Source organism: Chroicocephalus ridibundus, chromosome 9 (assembly GCF_963924245.1).
Source record: "Chroicocephalus ridibundus chromosome 9, bChrRid1.1, whole genome shotgun sequence".
NCBI lineage: Eukaryota > Metazoa > Chordata > Aves > Charadriiformes > Laridae > Chroicocephalus > Chroicocephalus ridibundus.
This window is the reverse complement of record NC_086292.1, coordinates 16,570,217-16,590,820: the sequence shown is the minus strand read 5'-3', so window position 1 is coordinate 16,590,820 and position 20,604 is coordinate 16,570,217. Positions and strand designations below refer to the sequence as shown.

The window sequence follows — 20,604 nt, the reverse complement described above, 5'->3', positions numbered from 1 at the left end:
AACCCCAGGGGCTGGAGTGGAAGCCATGAACTGCTGTGGAAACACACTGGGATGTATAGTTTTGGGTAGATTTTGTCCCTTGCGGTCCGTATGGTGTTCCACACCCATAGCCAACTTACTCGGCCATTGCGAAGAACGTGGGGGGACTACACTTACTGAACAAAGATTATTCTTCATGAGTAATTTTCTTGCCTGTCGTTTTTTGGATAAGAAGCAATTTTTAAAATGTGTTGTCAGAAATCCATCCCTTATGCAATAAAAAACTCAAAAGCTGTGCCTGATGACATACAAGATGTCCAGATCTGCATTGGCTCCTTCTCTGCAATCTGTTTACAAAAGTTAAAAAATGCAGCAGAATGAGTTGATTTGTAAAGGTGCTTTTTTGAATGCTAAGTTGTATCTGCAAAACTGAAACAATAAAATTTGTTTTGTTTCACTACACAAGAGTCTTCTGAAACAGGTTTTATTGTAAATTGAAACATAAGATTAACACATATGGAACAGAAGAGTAATTTCCATAGTCCATTTTTCCCCACTCTCGATGAAAAGAATTCTATGAATTAAGGAAATAATATATTTGTTTGTGGTTCCTATGGTAGTTTGTATTATTAGCAAAAAAATATATATATCTGAAAATTGTATGTGCAATTATTATTTTCCAGTAGTATTCATATTAAACTGTCATGTGGAATTTTTTATCTAATGAAAATCCCTATCACAAGACTTTTGAATTTACCGAAGTATTGATTACTGATACATTTTGGATTTTAAAAATACTTATGCCAGATATTTCAAAGTTGCATTTTATCCTGAATGAGTAATGTGCTTTTTAGAGATGTGGTGTACCTCATTTGCCATTCATTTAATGTGAGCTAAAAGGCTTAGCATATCTGAAAACTAATTCAATAATTTTATGCTTCTCTTGAGATCTCTTTAAGCCTGCTGGGAGTTGGAAATTCCCAAATAATTGTTAGGAAATACTGCAAAAGAAATAACTTCTACTGTCTCAGGCTTGCCAAAATTCCAATTAATAGAGTGCACAGAGTCATACATCTGCTCCCTCTAACCACTATTAACTGTTTTAGTTTTGTTAGCACGGCTATAAATTTCTGGAACTATATGGCAGTTGAGCTCACTCCATTATTTTTAGTGGGTTTTAGTAGTTTCCCTTTGAAGAACAGCCTTCCTCGTTTCCCTCCAACATCCTACATGGCTAATGTTCGGGGACCAAAAGACTGTGCATCCACCAGGATACATGGCACGTGAACTCTCGCAGGGTTAACTCCTCGAGATTTCTCAAGGAAACAGCTGCTGATGTGCTAGCCTTGTTGCCTGTCATGCTGATTAATAGTGCCTTGGTATTTCCTTAAATGTCCCTTGCTGCCTGTGTTTTTGTGTAGTCACAGTTGGAATCGGAGCTCATTTACTGCTGCTGTTTTCTGTTTGTCAGCACAGAGAGCCTCCTCTGCACCCGCTGCTTACGAGCTGGACCAGTACAAGTAAAATAATAATAATTCTGGTTATGTAGCAGTGTTAAACAATTACCAAAAATTTTTTAAAGATTTTAAGCGTGGAACAAGAGTTTAAGAGTACCTAAGACTTTCTGTTCTGTTTCAATTTCTTGTCCAAAAGGAGTGTTTGCAGGCAAACTTGAAGCTTCTGAAAAATTGCCTTTGGTTGCAGTATACTCCAGCCAGCCCTTTCTGGTGCGTCTGCACGTGGGCTCTGCTTCTTTGCGTGACTGTGTCCGTTGTCCCCAGATTCGTGCTAGTATTTCTAGTCTGTAGCACTGTGTCACAGGAAGAACACGATCTAAATTTCTTTCTCATTATTTGTTTCATTTGTGTCCACCTCTGAGCTATAAAGCAAAATTCCCTTTTTTTATTATCTAAGCAGTAATGTAATTACTAGTCTGTGAGGGGGGGGGGTTTGTTTGATTGGGGTTTTTTTAAATGTTGCATGACATAGAGCTATTAGTGTTTTTATGGAGTAATGATGATGAAAGAGAAAACTGCATTCCAGTGGCAGTTCACCTCTAGGTTAAGAGAGGAAAAAAATATGCATTCTCTGTCTCGATCGCCTACCATGGAAGCAATGGTGCCTAAATATTCAAGTCAAGCATTTTGTACAGAGTAGTAACCTAAAACACACCTGATACAAGACACAGACCAAAAAGTAAATAGCAGGGTAAAATGCAAAATTATTTACAGAAAGCTAAAAGTATATGTGGAGGTAAACAAGTTATAGACCACACGCTATAGACAAGTATAAGTTCTTTGTCCTGCTTGAGCCTTAAAGTTTGCATTATTACCTCTGCTGGTATTCATATGCAACTATCATGATTTTGTGAGCTTTGTGATGTCTAGATGTTTCACAATAAATGATATACAAGTCAGTAATACATTTTTATTCTATAAGCAATTGCCATGTATTTTCACCACGCTCTTTCACAAATGTATAAAAATGCTAACACAGAGACCAACGCAGTATCAACATACTGAGAAACATGATGATTTTTTTTTTAAAGGTAAATAACCTTTCATATGTTTCAGAGAAACTTCCTAGAGAATAATATCAATAGGAAATTATCATTTTTACATATCTGGCATTGTATAATTTAATGCTGTCTTCTCTTGACCCACTTAGAGTGCATACATAGTAATGGCAACGGTTACCTGTATGATCCAATCCACTGAAAAAATTAATTTCAATTTTGCTCCTTTAGCTCCTTTGCTAGTTTGTGAATGTCCATGCTTTTCCTCATTGTTAATGAAAATATTCAAAAAGCTGAAAAGAATTACATTGGTCTCATTAAGGTAGTTTTCAAGTTCTAGCCATGTGGATTGAATTAGGGAAGAGTATTTTTGTACTTCTGGACCAAAAAGCAAATGAGTTACACTTGACTGAGCACTAAAATGATCTTCAGAGAGCAGTATTAGGCTGAAAATACAAAGATAATGAATAAACTTTCAGCGGTAAAAGAACCTCATTTCAGGTGGGTTAGGTTTGATTTTATCCCTACCAGAAGGAACCTCCACTTTAAAGGTGAAATACCATGAAACATTTTCCTCTTTTCTGAAGATGCAAAAGCTTGAATTCTCACAGATCTAGTTCAGATTAATCATGTTCTGTTGGTTGTCTGAATCAAATTCCTCAAAAATTGCAGATGTGAACTTGAAAAAAAAAAAAAAAAGAGCTTCTATGCAAAATGTGCAGTTTGGTATTAGAAATGAGTTCAAGGAGCCTGTCTCTCAGCCTTCTACGATTATCATCTCTGTCTGGGCCTACAGGGGCAGCTCCATTGATTCAGTAGAATTATGCCTTTTTGAATTGTTATTTATTTGGTGGAGCATTAGTATGTATCTGATTGAAAAAATATGTATCAGCTTATTCTATTTGATGAATGAGTAAGGAAAGACTTTTGTGAATTTTTAATATACCTAAAATATCTGGTGCATCTGTATCCTCGTGAATGACGATATTCTAGTTTTGAGAAAAATAACATTTGTAGCAGCTTCATTTTGGTTTTATACAATATTACCTTCTCCAGAAGCAATATTAATTTTATAAAAATGTAATTTAACTGTAGTTTGATATTTAGTGCTTATCCGCTCTAAATGTTTCCTTTCTTAAACTAAAATTTAATTTCTTACAAGGAGAAATTTAAACAAGCTAAATTTGATATTTACAAAAAAACCCCACTCTGATTAGATTAAAATCAGAATTTCTCAATTTACCCGTGGAAACATATTAATGTAATGGATTCTTTTCTGAACTGGATGACAGACAGATTGATGTGTCAACAGAGAAAAGAGTTATAACCATCAATGTGTCTCTCATTGTTTGACAGTGATTTACTACTGTCCAACAAGTCTGTTAGCTTAACTTTCAGATTGAGTTATTCAGCAGAGTACATTACCCTACAAGTATTTTTTGCTGTGATACACAGACCAGTAAAATGGGCTCCCAAGACTGCTCCAACAGAAGTATTGCACCCTGAAAGACATTGTCAGACAGCCCCCCTGCTTGTGCAGGGTACCCTGAAGTCACTGACTCATCGTCAGTCACACATGCAGTTCTTTTATAGGAGACAGTCTAAAACTTAGTTTTTAGTTCAAGGAGAGTATCTTTTTTTTGAACCTCAAATCTGAATTTTCTTTTTTTTATGCTTTGTTTTTTAGGCCTGAAAGGCTTTTTTTCATCTTAAATGGAAAATTCTGATGAGTATCCAAATTCTGTAAAAACAGAAAATGACTAATATGTGCACGATCAAGGCATCTGTGATTTTGGCGATGTAACATCTACACAGTATTTAACTAATGGGTAGCTCAAGATTTGAAATAGTTTCAGTACAATTTTAGAACTTTAAATTTAAATAAAAATTCCTATGTTCTTATATCCAAAAGTTTAGCTAAGGCAATGGATAAGCCTTCAGACCCTAAATCCTCAGTGAAGTAGCTGAGAAAATCCTTTTTTCTTTCAGCTGTTTCAGAGTCATAGAATTAATTTTTCATTGTGTTATCACTGGGTTTTCAGAATTTATTGCAGCAGAATGTTCTCATTTACCATTGATAATTGCTTTATTTCCAATTTTAAATACATGTACCTTTATGCTCTGATAAATCAACTTTCCTGTTGATTTTAATAAAAACAGAATCTGGTCCTTCATAAATGATTAGCTTAATTATCCATTCGTTCACCTTTGTAACTCTTACTAAAATAGTTCACAAACAACGTAGGCTGCACTAAAAAGTCGAGATTGGAATCTGTATCGCAGTCATCAGAGTTGGAAGATGCTTGTCCGTTCCTGGTGTAACAATGAAATGGTGCAACTGCTATTTTTGAACTTTTAAAATTTATAATTTTAAAGACATTTAAACAACTTCAAAAGAGTGATTTTATTCAGAGTGGACAACACTGTGATTATGTCATGTTTTTCCTCTATTATTTTGGTATAAATAATTTATCCAGATTAACGTATTAATTCTCAGTATGTTTTTCCTACTTACAAATTTTGTGTGTCTGTGCTTTGCTTTCTCTGAGCTAGATTTGAGCTAGGTTTGGCCAACCACTGCTTTTTTTACTTCACTTGGAAAACCATTGTGTCCTTGGGCCTTTTTTCAGTTATGTAGTAATTTTCATAGCAGTTTTCTGTAATCTGTGTTGGCATTGGCAAAGGACATCCTTAGGTCCCTGACTCTTTTAGTTTCAATGTATGCTGATGATTATACTTCTATACAGAAGTAAATTAATGGTACAATACATATAAAGTTAATAGTGACTTAACTCTTATTTGCTGTATCTTCCTCTGTTGCCTGTTCTTGAAAACTCTTGCTATTTTTTAACACATTAAATTGGTATTTGAATGGAGTACATCAAGCCATCATTTACACATTGTTTTGCACATACAGCTTTCCAGAGATGCTGTACTGGTGTGTTTCATTTCTACATACAATTAGACATTAATCAGTTCGTGTTGATTTATATGATCATCAGCAGTTTAGAATTCTGAGGTAGTTTAGCACAAAGTTGGAATAGCCATTGAATTGTCAGGGAGGGCAGGGAAGTTGAATACTTGTCACTAGAAGACCTTAAAAATAGCAAACTAGTGTATTAAAACTACCTACGCTTTAAATTAATAATTTCTATTTGGAGGAAGAATTTTTAAAAATGTCCTCAGAACCCTTAGTTGCAGAAAAGAGTGTTAACTGTGGCTGAAACTGTCCTACATAAAAACGTTTTAGTGTTAGCTAAAGCTGACCTGATGTCAACCTGCAAATGTGAATAATACAGGAAGTCTAGGATACAAAATTATTTCATGTTCAAATTCTTAATTTCCTAGCAAAAGGTAACTGATTTTGTCAGTTGCAAAAAAATGTCGAAAAAAATACTGTGTTTGGACTTGCTCACCCACTTTCTGAGAAAGTATAGAGAGAGGAGTAAGCAAGTTTCACGCAGTTGCACAAGGTCAGTCCACAAGCATGAACCAAGGACTCTGAAATGTCTAAGATAACTCAGAACACAGTTCTGATAACTCAGAAATGTATGTCAGGTTGGTTTGTATCGTTGGTCATTCATTTAATGTGCTACATTTTCTACTTTTCATATTCTCTCTTTATTAGCATTGCATAGCACGAGGAGCAGTATCAGTATTACTAGCATAGCCTAAGAAAATTCTACAGGCTAAAACGTTGTCATCAAAAGACCCAACATTAGTTACTATGACAAATAAAACATGGACTGAAGAAGAAATTGAAGAAGTTTACCTCATACATAAATGATTTTATTGTAATTCGGTCATCCCATCTGTTAGAGAAAAATTGAAAGTTTACAATAGAACATATGTGACTTGAGGTGTGTGTTTCTCCTTTAATGTGCTCAAGTGTTAGAAAAACAATCATGTTGTAGTTGTCATAGTAACTCCCAGTTGTTGTTTTTTTAAATAAAATGTATTATATGAAAACTATTAGGTGATAGCATCGTTTTCCAAATTAATGGAATTATTTGGGAAAATATATATCATTTCAGGACACTGAAGATTCTCAGGCATCTTTGATTGTCCATTGAGAAATGTTTCAACTAAGCATTGAGAATTCCGTTCAGTAGCAGTTCATCTGTGTGATAGGTGCAGAATCACACTGTACTTCATAGCGATGTTACATGTTGTGCCTCAAACCTTAATTTCATTCGCCGCCCTCAGAACATCATTCCTTCAGTGCTAGGAAACATAGCAGTTAAACGTCTATTCCAATCTAAAATCTGCTGGAATTTGTTTTTTCCTTTTTGCATAATTTGTGTTATGACTGTTGGGTTCCTCAATCATAACACTAGAATACTTGGCCTAGAGAAAACAAAAAAGTAACGCAGTAATTTTTTTTCTTTCCTACTAAGCTACATTTGATACGGTGTTTGTTTTTTTAACATTCTGGAATTAAGACTCAAGTGATAGTACTACATAAAACAATAATTAAAAATAGGAATTCAGTTATTCTACATCCTTGACATGAAATACTGAGACCTGAATTAACGTATTTCCAACACATTCTTCATATGTCATGTTGCTTAGATTTTTGCTTTACGTACCAATTGATCTTCTTCAGATTTATTTTATTCTTCTAAACTGTATTGATGCGAGCAAAAGTTGCTGATCAGATTTGCTTGGAAGAAACATACTGTATGGGAATTTCCCAACAAAATGGAACACATTTTTTCCATCTAGAGATGTGCACCAAAGTCCCTTTGGATAGCTTCTTTTCTGCAGAGCTAAATAACATGAAACGTATCTTCTGGGCTGATTTAGTGCCAGTGTAAGCAATTTAGTGTAGTTCAGCCTGAGATCACTTAGCCCTTATTCTGCTTACCTGCAGTGCATGAGTGGTTAGAGCAGGGGCTGGGTGTCGGGGTACCTGAAGTGATTCTGCAAGAGCGCTAGCACGGTATGGGAAAACCAGCAGCCAAGGATAAACTAGGACTGGACACAGTGAATCATTTGTGCTGTCTGTAGTGCTTTCTCACTGATCCAGTTACATGTAACTTTGTTCTCTAGATGTGACCTTATAGAAGGTAGTTTGGGAAGAAAGGAAGGTTATTTTGTTGTGGATTTTTTTTTCTTTTTGGATCTTTGATTGTTTTAGCAGGAGTATTTCTGACAAGAATCTTCAGGAGGTCCTGTTCCCAGTTCTGTTGCAGCTGTCAGATCGTAATGACAATCTCTAAACTGCTTTGGCCCAGATTGACTTTTAAGTACTGAACTAGGGAAGTCTAATTTAGGTCTTTAAGTGTTATAGGTCTCCTCTACAGTCAATGAAGGAAGACAAACATCTCCAGGAACCCCTTTGAATCATAAAATTAGGAGTCTAGATGTGTTGTCTTTTCTACTGTCCTTAAAGGAACAGGAGATTCTAACTTAGTTACTTCATTTAGATGTCTAAAACTAGGTGAGAAGTACCCAGTCCCTGCGGTTTAGATTTACTTGTCTTTAGAACACAAATAATGCTCGAGTATGTTTCAGAAGTGATGTGGAACCAAATATATCAAAGTTTGTGTTATAGTTGTAACAGCTGTGGAGTCAGGCATAAGTGCAACTGCAATACGCTAAGTTTTCTCATAGTGTGTTAATAAAGCATTTCTAAAAATAATAAACATTTGATAGATATTTATTGTAGAGATCTTCTGGCTTAAAACTCTTAAATTTTTTTTTTATATTAGTGTCCTGCCAAATCTTTTCCTTTTCCTCTCTCTACTTTCTGTAGGCTCTAAAACTATTGCCTAGGGGCTTTTCAAGGGAAACAGACTTTTTTTATAAAATACCAGCAAAAAGGGTAAATTTTGGCATTAAATTAAAAGACAATGAACCACTTTTTTGCTGTTAAATTAATTATCATCAAAGGTTTCATTAACAGCAGATTTCCTATCAGCAAAGTCAACAACAAATTTGGAAACTGGTCAATTTTCTCCCATTATCAAAAACGAAAACATTTTATGGCCCCCTTTTTTCTCACTTTGTCCTTTCTAGAAGACTGACTACAGCATGCAGAGTGGGATTCAGAAGTCCTCAGATCTCTTCCTGCCTTCTTTGTTTTAACTGGAGTTGGAAAATGTGATATCAAAATACAATCTGTATGTTAGTCTGATTCTGTCTAAAAATCAGCTTCCGTATATCATTAATACAGAAACATTGAGTTTAGGATGGTGTGTCCATTTTAAATAAAATTGTTTTTTTCAATAATTATCTAACAATTATTATCCTATCTGATAAACTTTCCTTGATGTTTAGGTGAAATTACCTTAAATAACCTTATTTGGCTGACTTCGAAACATTTTGCCCACTAAAATTTCGGCTTAACTTAGCTTTACTGGAACATTTGGGCTATTCAGTATTTTATCCATTTAATGAAAAAAACCCACCAGAAACCCATCCTCTTTTTGTTATGTTTCTGTTATTAATTTCTATTGTCTCCTTTTTTGAGGTCATTTCAAAGACCAAAACTTCTGCACAAGTTATAAGAGTGCGTTACGAATCATCTGTCAGGTCTGAATTGCAGCGTAGCTGTATGTTACTAATACTACAATGTGTAAGCAGAGAAACATCAGATAGATTGACGGAAAAGAGCAAGTCATGTTTTATTTTTCTGATTTTAATAATTAAGGAAGGTCTTGATAACTTTTTTTTGTGAAACGTGGGAACCGGTAACTCTTGAAGATGTTGGAATATAGGTAGTTTAAAAGATTGAAATATTGATATAATAACATATTTCTCCCCTATCATGATAACTATCACGACATGATCTTTGGTGCAGTTTTAAACTTATTTTGGGGTTTGTTCCCTTTTTGAAAGGGGATTCAGTGGTCGTAGTAAGGAAAGATATTTGCTTTGCACGGAGGGTCAGCACTGGTGTAGGGTACTTACTAAGCTCCTTATAAAGCCTTTGGAAGGGCGGTACCTTGTGAAATTTAACTGAATCATTTGTTTTAATTTCAGACAGAGATAACGGGCAGCATTGCTTATACAGCTCAGGGTGCAGAGTAAGATGGGGTGGAGCTGCTGCCTTATTCATTGCACAGGGACTGATGCAAGGTGTCTACAAGGTTTGTGGGCTGTAATTATCCCTGGTAATTTAGGAATCCATTTACCTTCTGTGGATGGAGATACAGTTTAATCAAGTAAAGTGGTAAATCAGCCTTTATTAGGCACATTCTGTAGGCTATTATGTAGGTGTTAACGTTTAAAATGCTTCTGTATTAAAATTCTTCCCAGGTGAACAGGCACAGGTTTGAATTGTAAAAAAGAATTTTGCAGTAATGACTGACAAATTGTTTTTTTCTTTAGAAATTGTACTATTCTGAACAAAGACTCTTGGTACTTATAATCCAGGGTTATGATTTCCACGTACTGTCACTCTGTGGTCACTCTGTAAACCAACTGGCTACATTTGAAAATCAGTAGCTGCAGACTCATTTGTTCAATGACTAACACAAACATTTAAAAGCTAAAAAGTTGCAGCGGTGTATTTTTCTATTAAAAAATGGCAGTCTCCAGGTTTGCCCTTAACTACTTCAAGTGAAGGGTTGCAACCCCAGATCCCTTTGTAGATCTTCAGCCACGTGTGTTTGAACTCCCTTTCCATTTCCGTTTATATGTGCTGCGCTCTTAAGTTTGGAAACCTCTGCATTAACGTTATAATTCTCTCTGGGATTTAAAATAGAAATGCTTCACGGGATTTCTCTTCATTATTATTAATTGTATAGCAAACATATTAGCCATATTGAATGCGAGGTAGCTCAACTTCCATAGCAACGTACATTTGGTCTGTGCAAAAAAGAGATCTGAAGTAGAGAGGTAGTTCTATAGACTAGTGGCAAAGATACAATTGCTGAATTGGTGTTCGTGGATTACTTTGTTAATCATACTAATTTTTGGTCTGCAGTTATCGCTAAAAGCATAGTTTTGTGAGGCCTTTTCTGGGGAGGCACAGTGGTGATCTCAGATACCCAGGCATAGCTCTTTCATGGCAGCTACTGTCGCTGTGAACAGGATATTGCCATTACAAATTTCAAAAAATATGGGCATTTCTGGTCATTTTGGCTGGAACGTTAACTGTTGGGAAATTGATACCTTTCTGATCGTTTTACTACCCATATTTTGAGGGTAGAGAATAGAAAGCTCCTTCAAGTCCTTCTAGGATGTCTTTAACAGCCCAGGGTTTAGTCTTGATGTTCCAGTTCCCAAGCCACTTCCCTAATAACCAAATGAGCTTTTGGTTTTAAAATTCATGCTGCCTATTTTGGGGAGGAGCATAGAGATACAGACAGGTCTGGTATTATGCTGTATTTTGAATTATAAATGTTAGCAATTAGGCTTTTTTTTAAAGACTGTTTTCTGAAGTTACTTGGAGTTGCATTTATTTGTTAACTGCAGGCAAGGGTTATGTTCACCAGTGAAAAGCATTAAGCAAAAATTTTAGCAACCATTCTAATTCTGCGGAATTTAACAGCGGTATTAAGTACTTTGTTTCAGAAGAGCTTAAATTTTTGCTGTCTTACCGCTGACTATTACGCGTTTGGGAGCAGAAAAACACCCGGTCCTGGCTTCTGTGAAATTTATAAGCGCTGCTTCTGTAGATACTGTTCTTGAGAACAGGATGTCTACAGTTAGGAGCTTGGAAGTTAGGACTTAAGTTAGGACTTCTCTCCCTGCTTCTATGGAATTTGAGGTTTCTGTGTAAGAGCTGGAGGCTCGGCCATTCCTGGTGCAGTTTTCACATGGTACAGGACCCTTAGACCTATGAGGGTGAATCAGAATGGGTAAGACGGTACCATTCCCAAATTTTATAAATTCTACCAGAGCCTTAGTTTCCTTGCAAATTATTCAGTCTTTGAAGTCAGGATTATACCTGTTTACATGAATAGTAAATCTGGCCTGAAGTATAACAGCTTGCATTTACTGCAGACTTTTGTGTTTAGTGACTCTAAATAATATTTGATGTGCTCTGTTAGCCTCTGGTTAGTGCAAAGGCACCTATTCAGTAAGTCAGATGAACTGGGTTGAGCTATTTCTAGTTCACTGAACACAAAAGACATGGAAAGTTATAAATGGCAGCCCACAGTTACTATAATGAATGTGATCACACCTAGAGAAAAAAAAAAGGTGGAATGAAGAAGAACAGCAGGTTTGAGAGGTACATTTAATTTTCATATTATATATTTCAAAATAAATTGTGAGTGTAACATGAGCAGGATTTCTTCTGAAAAGCTAAAGGCTAATCATCAATGCTGGTAGATTTATCTGTTACACACTGACTGACTGCTATCTAGATGCATGGTAATTGTGAGTTTGGCTTACTCTTTAAATCTTGAGAAAATAAAAGAAATGGAAATAATGCCAGCTGGCCTTTTTGTTCCGAAGAATTAAAAAGAAAAGAAAAAGCCAAAGATTCAATGGTGCTGATAGTTGCTTGCTTTCTGGGCAAAAAGCAGCATCTAATTTCCATTTATATGTCCCTCACAGGGATAATGTTTTCAAGCTTCACCACATAAAAAGAGTCAAAATAGTTTCTCAGTTAATAAGTACCACTACTAGGCTTCTTGTGTAAAAACGAGGGCTTTTAACATCCATAATCTGGTGTCCTGCTAGAGTTTGCCCAGGGAGGGGAGCCGCACTGCATTTGAAGTTGCAACTTGAAAGGCAGATGGTCCTGTGGCCCAGGTGTTGTGAGTTAGCGTATAGAGGCAATAAGGTGCAAAATGTATACAGTTGGCTAATAAATACTTCACTCCTGCCATTCATGAAATAAAGGAAAAAGGTTATTTTACTCAAGTCTTTCTTTCCTTTTTTTAATACTGTCAGTGATAGTCCAAATAGAAATGGCAGGTATTTCCTAGACTGGGCAGTCAGCCTTTATGTATTTTTATCTGGAAGTGCATCAGTGATTTTGTGTAATAAATAGTTTATTCCTGACATAAATATTAGAACTAATATCTTTGTTGCATATGTTTATTTCAATTATCAACTTTTGAGTAATTCAGACAGGTTTTTTCTTTCGAAGTAAATGGTCAATGTAAATATCCTAATTCAGTTGTCCTGAATGAATGAAACATTTACTGATCTTCATTATTGCTAGTTACAGGCACCGGCTAACACTAGAAATAGAATTAAAGAGTGTCAAATAAAGGGGGCTATGGATATCATAAAATAAAGACAGCAGAATGGAATTTCTTTCTTTCTGACAAGGATTTAAGCTATGAAACTTAAGGTTCTTAAAAGTTAATAATAGTAAACAAAATACTAAAGTCAAATAGCCAGCCATTGCATTTATAAAACGCAATTTTTATCAGCTGCTAGCCTGTAAATAAAAAACACATTTGGTGGACAGTGCCGATTTTGTAGAAGTGCAATAAAGGAAGACTCTTCCATTAAAGCATTATCAAAACTTAAATGGTCCATCAAATAGCTTACAGATCGTATCTGCTGCGTGAGAATATTGCATCCAATCCATTTATGCTACAGACATCCAGGTCCAGGTGTCTATGCCCACAAGCTCATGACATTTTGCTGTAAGATAGTCTTGTCTTGTCATTATATGATTCCACATCTGACCTGCAAAGGTATGCCCAAATATGCATCCAGATCATAAAGGAGAAAAGGATGTAATCCCTGAAAGCATTAGCAAATTCAAGAGGAAAGATAAGCCTCTTCTTTTTAATCAGGTAGTTAATTCCAAACTCTGAGGTACTGAAATAATGATTTGTAGGTACTTAGGAAAATTCACAGGGAAAAAAATTCCTAATTTCTTTCCCTTGGACTTCTCATGAAAGGGAAACAAAAAAAGATACATTAAATTTACTTTGTTTCATGCCAAAATTTAACAGATAAATCAACAGAAAAGATAATAGTTTTAGCAATTACATATAATCAATTGCAACGGGTAACAAGTACAGTTAGCTTTTCATTCTTTTTCTAAATGCATAGAATTTTTAACTCTCTTTAAATACACACAAGAAGTGCAATAAAAAAAGTAGATGGGGAGAAACTTTTCTAGAAGACCAATACGCAACCCTTTCCCCATATTCAGAGCCACATAATTAAGTCAGTAGCAAAGCTTGTTTGATACGGTGGGAATGGATCAGGTTCATCCCTCGAGATTTGTTCCCCTTCCCACCTTTGTAACTATTTCTAGCTTTATCTACCCTCATTTCATTGAACAAATAATATGGATAGAAGTAATCTAAATGCACCAAAGGATCATTGTAAAGAGAAATTTAAAGTACTGGCTTATAAATGACCAACAACATGAACTATAACATAGCAGTATAAAGTCCTGACATGATGTCATCTGAAAAATTAAAATAATAATGGAAAAAAGAAAAAATTGCTAATGGATTAATCATTCTGGTATGAGGTCTTAGGATTTTTCCTAATGTGGTTTTCCTAATGCAATAAGCCATGGCCACTTTTTTTCCTTGAGTTGAAAAAATTCCCTCTCATAGGAATGGATTAAAGTCAGCCTTCCGAGGGCACACTGCATAAGTTGTAGGGGAAGAAAGCAGCATTTCTCCTGCAGCACCTTGAAAGCCAATTCTGGCAGTACAGCTAAAAGTTAGCTAGGATTGTAAGTAATGAAATTCACTCTGATTCTTTGTATCCCATCCTATCTGAGAGTAAGGTGATTCTCAACTGCTTTGTTTTGATTAATGCACTGTATATTTTTCCCATTTTAATTAGTATTCATTGCAGTTTTATTAGTCTATATTGCTCATAAAAACATGTATTGAAAGTCCAAAGATTTTACATCCTAGACTCAAATTCCCTCCCACTCCCACCCTTCAATCGTGGCGCAGGCTGTTTTAGGATCTGCTTTTGTATCTTGTAAAACATATCTTTCAGGTGCCTCCTGTATTGTGTTACTGGTTCTGTGGAGATTTTGGTTCTTTAGAGCATATTTGGAGGATTTAGCACGAAACAAATTCAGTAACATTTTTGTCAATCTTCTAATTATGTCTTCCTTCAGGTGAAATACAAATAGAGCAAGTGGTAGATTAAGGGGTTTCTGAAAGCTCTGATCCTCTGCCATCATCCTCAGGAATGTTATGTGTGTGTTTTTTCATAACAACAACAACAAAAAAAGACTGACTGTGTGTCACTTTTTCTTTCATACTTCATGAAAATCTTTTTTATATGGTACTGGTATAGTCCCAAAGAAAGCCTCTACCTGCTCTCTCTAAACCTTTTCTATTAGCAGTCTTTTCTCTGTGGCATAATGTTTGTTGGAGGAGAGATAAGAAAGAGAAAGCTTTTTTTAAAGATTGTTTATTGTAAAGGAAAAACAAAGCAGTAAAACAGAACACATAAAAAATGAAAATTGCTATATAGTTTAATGAATATTTTGTAAAAATCATTTTCTATTCTCCTACAAATTCATGATAGCAGCCCTGCTGGCTGCTTGTACATGATTTATCATGTCAGATTATATTGCAGCAAGCAGACTATATACCCTTTGACCTTGAAGACTCCTACTATACTGCTATAAATTTTGGTTTCTTAAAAGCAGGGAGTGAAAATGCCCTTTCATTTAGACAGTTACTGAGCTTAAATACCTAGCAAACTGAGATTTTATTCTTTTTATTCTGCTTTGTGTTAGCAGCTGATATTTTGTCATTCTGAATTTATGTGGAAAAATATTTGGAATTTTTTGTGTCTCTGTCTTGATGTGTATGTCTACAGCTAAGTGTTATTTTCAGCACAAATATGTGGCCCATGTTAACAGAGCTTTTTCCATGCCAGTGTTTGCTGAGCTGTGAAAAATGTGAAGTTCTCAGTGCAGCTTCTTTCAGAACCTGTTTTTTGACTATTTCAGCTTCAGCTTTGTGACAAACAAAGAATTGCTATGTGATGAAAACCTGGAAAGATACCTTGTGAAACAAAGAAGCCTGATTTCTTGCAAACGTGTGTCTTGCATTCACATCACATTCACAAGACAGAAGACCTGGAACCAGAGTTTCCCTTATGCCCAGTACTTCTCCCTTGCCCACCAACCCGTGAGATGGTGTCACTCGGCTCCAAGAGCCTCTAGCTACTGGCTGGAGAAAGCACCACCGTGCTGGGGTGGCTGAGCAGCTGGCATGTGCTCACTGGCCAGATAAAATATACTCTTTGGTGAAACAGAGCTATAATAGTGAACTCTCAAACTTTCCTTCTGTAGCAACAGCGGTTTTCCCCTTGAGCTGCCGATTTTCATAATTCTTGAACTTTGTATCTTTGAGACCTCTGCTGCCTGGTGAATTGAAGTTGAGGAGTGGATCCGAAAGCCTTGGTGTTGGGGGAAGGGCTGTGTTGTTTCCAAAATAAGAAAAAAATAGTAAGAACATCTATAAAAATGCATTGTGTTTAGTGGAAAAAGTACATTTGTAATGTAGTTGAAAGGCAGCCTACGTAGGCAGTTCCCACTTCTTTTTTCTATAAAAACGTGTATTTTGGTCTCTAAAACCTTCAAAACCGTACTTTGCAGAACCACATCCTGCATAGAAGATACAAAAATTATATCTATTGAACAAACACCTGTTTTATAAATTCGCCGTTAAATAAAGGGTTCGGCATGATGGAGTTTTCATCTCCTGTTCTTTAATGTGATTCTTAAATTCTTCCATCTATTTAATTAAGCTTGCTCTGCCCTCAGTCTGTTTAATCACAGGCAGCTTAGGTGAATGTATATGATACTGATGTACTGATAAGCCAAAATTTCATGGCCACTTTATTTTCCTTTGTGGTGAAGATATTTTAAGAGCCTCTTTGACTAAGAATAAAAATAAATAAACATACGTATTGAGTGAGCTAAATCGTGCCCTAGAGCAAGCAGCGAAACCCCAGCTAGAGGGGTGCTGACTTTGATCCATGGGGATAGATTCTGTGCAGACGTGGTAATGGGAAGAATCGTGTAATAATATAGGAGTTGTGTCATTAGTGTAAATTAATGTATTATTTTTGCAAATGCGTACAGAACATTTCTGCAGCAGAACACATAGGAAAAAGGTAGCGACAGTTAGTTACACAGTTCAACTAATTTTCTCAATACTGAATTGGAGGAACCTTCTGTAAAGGAAAGAGAAATTTCAGTTTCTTTCTATGTTACTTCTATCATGTATAGGGTACCGAAACACGGACCAAATAATGGCAACTGTATGAAATAACTTTTTGGAATTGAACCGCAAGAACTGTATTATTTAGTTACGATAATGTCTTTTATGTGGCGATTGACCTGGATGGCATTTAAAGCTGTAAGCAGGAAGTTTCCATTCTTTATCCTGTGAAGATGAAGAAATATAGGCTTTTTATTTTACTAAGGCCTTGCATTTTAATATTAATATCTTAAACCATCCAGACTTCCGTATTCAGTATCAAGAGGAATATCAAAGACAAAATCAAGAATCAACAAAAATAAATTTTTTATTTGGAATTATCCTTTCAATAAAAAAAAAATATTATAAACAGTGAAAATAAAAATATTAATATATATAAACTAAGATTTTATGTGTAAAACTTCCATACGGTAAATAGTAAAAAAAAAAATATGGGGAATATTAAGACAATGAGGAGCATGAGTTTATAGTCCTAGTGACACTACCTATGGAGATGTCCATGACTCTAATACAGACTCAGAAGTTGACTTTTATTTTTTAACTTTAAGCTCTCATTCAGTGCAGCATAAAACAGTTCAGCTGTTCTAACTTGAGAAATAGTAATGGCAATCCAATGAAATACTTCATCGATTAAGATGCAGACTCTCCCTATTATTCCTTCTCTGGTTCACGGAATTTTGAATTATTTCCTCTGTGCTGTTATACCTTGAAAGAACAAAAATACCTTTTCCCTTGCGGCCAGGTGGAGCAGTTTCCCAAGGCTAGCAGATGCCATTTTCAGTCCTAACAAGCAAATTGAATCTGGTCTCTTCTTTGATAAGTGGTCTGCCTAATGTGCAAGAGGACATTCTCACTAACACCAACAGCATCTTCACAGAGGTTTTATAGAGTAAATACTGTTCAGCACATTGAAGGGAAAGGAGTGAAAGGAGAAGGTTTGAGGCTGGGGATCCTGAATTCGAAGCATTTTCCTGTAACCGACACCGAACAGCACTGTCCAGTAACTGTATGCAAGAGCTTTTCCACTGAATCAATAGAAAGAGCTCTGACTTTTTCTTACACCCTGAGGAAGTCTATGTTGATTAAAAAGATTCACACACAGCCTGAGCTTAATCCCCTAACTTCACTATCGACCATTTCTATTTTTGCTTTAAATATATTAGGACAAAATATGTGAAGTACTGTAATACTTACGAAGTATTATAATGGGGTTCACTTAACCGAGAATCTTGCATACCATAAATTGCAGTAAAACAAAATGTAAGACTTATCTGTCACTTCTGTAAGTGGCAACTAAAAATACCTTTATGAATGTAATGGAGCTAGGGAACTCTCCTGGTTTTTAATTTACTTTCAATAATTCATTAGCATACACTTTAACCTTAATCGCCAGTCCCCACAGGATTCATATGCTGTGCCAAAACAGATTTCTCATAGGCAAAATTAATTTTCTACAAATAACTTCCCTATTTTTCCTAATTCAGGAGCACCAGAAGGTAGCACAGCTTTGGTGATTTGATCTCGATACATAAGATTTCAGCGCTCGTTTTAGCCAGCATTCTTGTGTATTGAATTTTCTTTTTTAGACTGTTAAATATTGGGTGTGACTTGCAGGAGGATATGATTCATTTTGATGGAACAGCTTCTAGGTATCTGTATTGGTGCTTATTAATTACTTTAGCAGAAGTGTTTTGTTCCTTCAGTTCCTCTTGAGGATTAAATACCACATAACATATGTTAGATTTTGGCAATCTTATGTTTACAGAAGTTTAAAAAATATTTTGAGCAGTTGTGCATGAAATTATTTAATATCCCTCATGAGAGGAAATGCTAACAATGTTAAACCCAAATACAACTGCTTTCTATGAATACTCTTTTCATATCTCATGAGAAAGTGCTGAATGGAATATGAAATTTCCACACTCCTTTGAGCTCTGGAAAATCGAGGCAACAATGATACCTGAAAACAAATATTAAGAGAGGAAAATGTAATACTGAAAACAGTTGAAAATAACACATACTGGCCTGGTTACAGTCACTAAATAGGAAAAAAAAATAAATTTGTTTCAGAAGTACATTTAAGTTAAGTATTTAAGAGCCACAATGTAGTACGGAGATACAAATAGACTGAGAATGTAGCGATTTATTTTCTTAGGTTTTCTTTATTTTCTTTAGCTTTATGTCATTATAGAGACGATGACTAACAGACGCTAATTCCTAAACTAGACTGAAATGGCCTCTGAAGGAGGATTAGGAGTTGCACTCCTCTGTGTTCGCTCTCCCCATGACCGTGTACAGCCAGCAGGGGCCAGCCTGGAGCCGCCCGGCCGGCGGAGGCGGTGCCCGGCCCTGGCCGCACGGGGGGCGCGGGCTTGGGCAGCAGCTTGATGAACTCGCCTCACCTGAGAACCCGTGCAGCGCTGGCCATCGTCCTGCCTCGATTGTTTCCACGTGAGACACAGCTGCTGCCCTTCCTTTGCCTTCCACGGCTGGCATAGCACTGGCTTCCTTTGATGTGAGGTTTAGGGACTGGAGAAAAGACAGTTGTCTCCATCTGTGACAAACTTTGGAATTGTACCTTATTTCTCAGGTTTTTCCTTTCAGCTGCTGCTACTTCTACTGCTGTTTTTATAGGGGACAAAACCCCCTCTAAAAGCAGAAAAGTGTTCCTGTCTCCTCTCTACTCCCACCTGGATTCCTAGTTACTTAGCTTATCCCATCACCCCCAAGACTAATGTTTTCCTTTCCCAACATTCCTTAATAATTTGGAAAGTCAGGTATACAGGTGAATAATTTGCATTCTCCCCGCTAGCAGCAGTTTACATATGCTTAATTGCTTTGGCTTCGTTTCATGTTTTCTGCTGCTGCGCTTCAGGTGAGTTTGCAGTGCTCCCCTGCTCCCATATTTCCTCCACCCAAAAAATGAACTATGAGACGTTTTGGAGCCTACCTTTTTCTGCATTCATTTTGTTACATAATCATTTTACTTAGGAAGGCAATAATAATTTCTTAGTGTTATTTTCTGTTTTACATATAACTAACAAAGAACATTACTTGTTATTGCTAGCTAAGATTCACTTAACTCATTTAAACCTAGTGGTGAACTTCTGGAGGAAGAGACTGCCTGACCATGGGCCTTCTTATTGTGACTTTTATTACCTTTCCCTTACTCTGTCTCATTCATTCCTATACACGAGGTGGTTCAAAGCATGCCCAGAGTAAACATCCACCTTTTTTACCCACAGACCTACCTAGGACTACTTTTTTGAGACTGGAATGGGACTTGTGGACAAAGAGCTTCATCATGGAAGGAGAAAGAGCTTGGAGGTTTTTCACAGGAGAGATGTCCCTGTATGCTAAGCGACTGGTGACGCGTTGAACCAGGATGGGTAAAAATGTAAGTGAAAAATTCCACCTCTAAAGCCTCTTGCCATTCTTGAGAAACTTTCCTTTCTTTCCCATTCCTTTCTTCTTATGTTTTCTCTGAGCAGCAAACTTGTCTACTGGCTCCCAAGTCCCTTTCCCCTTTTTATTCCACCCAATTACTTCTCTGTCACTGCCTCAGAGGTGAATGTTGTCAATATGGCTTAAAGCTTTTATGACTCTCTAGATGTCTGTTTCTGAACTATGTCATTACTGAGCCAAGCAGCATATTTCAGTGAAAGCTAATCAAATGAACAATGTTATGGGTACCTGTACCCCTGAATACTCAACCCATGCCTATGCTCCTCAACAGAACGGAGGGTTTCGAAAAAGTGTTTAACATAGAAATCAGTGAACTGTGTTTGTGGAAATTGCTATTGACAAATGTTAACACATTGCTTTCTTGTTCTGACCTGCTGAAATTATCTGTGATCTTATGCAAAAAGGGGTCATAGGCGGAAGTAACTTTTAATGTTGCATAGGACTGTGAAATGGCCTTTCTAAATTAAATACTTCCCTATGGAGGCGTGACTTCGCTCAGTAGATTTG

General features: G+C 36.3%; 1 long non-coding RNA gene across 1 annotated transcript in view; it reads left to right on the top strand.

The window, feature by feature from the left end:
* Window positions 1-19,959, top strand: part of LOC134520770 (uncharacterized) — an 80,416-nt gene extending 60,457 nt beyond the window's left edge. The window contains exon 3 of the long non-coding RNA XR_010072536.1: window positions 19,878-19,959. This is a non-coding gene — a long non-coding RNA (uncharacterized LOC134520770). The remainder of the gene's footprint in view (window positions 1-19,877) is intronic.
* The last annotated feature ends 645 nt before the right edge of the window (window positions 19,960-20,604 follow it).